Consider the following 1,788-nt stretch of genomic DNA (forward strand, 5'->3'; position numbering starts at 1 on the left):
GCAACCGCATCACAAAAGTCGTCAACCATCCGCCATCCACCCGAATCAACATTTTATCAAAACCACACCCGCCTGCACCCGCCCGTTGTTATATATCTAATATAGACGATGCAAGGCATTAGTGAGGTTATAAAGCTTTTGCCTGTTAAAGAAAGGAGACTGATCCAATGCAGCAGAGACATTCAATGCATGCCACGCATTAGTGGCTAAGAGATATTAATGCTTGATAATATTATTTATCATTATTATAATATTATTGTCATTTCCATTAAGAAAGTGTTGACTATTGTTGCCAATGCCCTCAGATCAGGAGTGCATTCCTCACACTTTGTGTGCGCAGTTGCAGCAAGCAGAACGAGGCTTTTAAGAAGTTAAAAAAATGTTTTAGAAAGACTAGGCCTATATTTTCGTTAGGTAAAAAAAATGTTCTGAATTTATTTCAATAAATATTAACTTGTTAACGTTATAATGCTCAAATAGGGACGAGGGCGGGGTGCACAGTGAAACAGTGAACAATTTCGCGACAAAGATGAACCTTTATTGATTGATCTGCAGCCATGACAAAATATCAGACAATCTCCATTGTCAACGACAGGCAGGAAAATAAAGATAAACACATAGCCTATGTTCTAGGCATAGGCATATAGGCTCATACGTTTTTAAGTTGAAATAAAAAAATAAATAAAAAATGTGCCTCATAAGCCTTAGGCTGTCAATCACGCGCACAAACTTAAATTATACAATAACATATGTATGTCATTTCTATTTAAACAAAAATAAATTAAATAAATAATAACAAATTACCTGCATCTTATTGGCCAAGGCAAATAGCTGAAGGGGGGAAATCAAACCCATCAGACTGCACTTTATCTTCAAACTTGAATTATAATGAAAATAGATGGTCGCGGCAAACAAAGCAGGCTAAATATCCTTACATTGTCGCCAATCGGAGATGTGCTTCACTTGAAAGCGAGGCCAAATAATTATTCACACATAGTAGTATATCTCGAATAGAAAAAAACCACAATAAACAACGCAATTGCCTTAATTCCTTTGCATTGTAGTGCGCCCAAACAACACGTAACCATCAAAATTATTTAGCTGACCGAACTCAATATAGGTTAGACATGGGCTTATTTGGTATAGCCTATACGTTTAACATATCCAACCGTATGTCTACTTACTTTTTTTTTTGTTAGCACTATGCAGGAATGAAAAGGCATCTACAGTGCCAGGATTCATGCGAGAGCGCCTGGCCTCTAAAATGCGCCCTGCTGCACTGAAGGAGCGCTCACTTGCGCCACTTGTTGCTGGGACGCGGTGCCTGATGAATAATTGACTGTTTCAAAGAGTGCTACTCGTTTTTCGTATGTGGGTAACAACATTTAACTATGTATATATATATTTCCGAATTGGTTCAACCGCCAACCGCCCGCATCTATTTAAAATCTATTTTTACCCGCCCGACCCGCGGTTTATCCGCGGACTCCGCGGTTGTGTCCGCAAACCGCGCATCTCTAGTCGTGGACCTTTAAAAATTCAGCTGGGGCCGCCCTTTGGACACCCTTGTTCTAACTTTTTGAAACAGGTTACAAATGAAAGCATGGGTACCACTGAGCTTAGTTGATTTTCAACCTTTGCTAAGTTGTTGGAAGACTCTAAAAAGCCCCAGGTCTTCCTTTACTCCCCAATGAGGTAACGCTTTTATACTGAAAGAACGAGGTAGGCCGATCCCTGTACTTCCTGTTTCCGGTGACTGCTAACTGCTGCTAGCTTGTCGCTGATGGC

This window comes from Nerophis lumbriciformis, linkage group LG07 (assembly GCF_033978685.3).
Source record: "Nerophis lumbriciformis linkage group LG07, RoL_Nlum_v2.1, whole genome shotgun sequence".
Lineage (NCBI taxonomy): Eukaryota > Metazoa > Chordata > Actinopteri > Syngnathiformes > Syngnathidae > Nerophis > Nerophis lumbriciformis.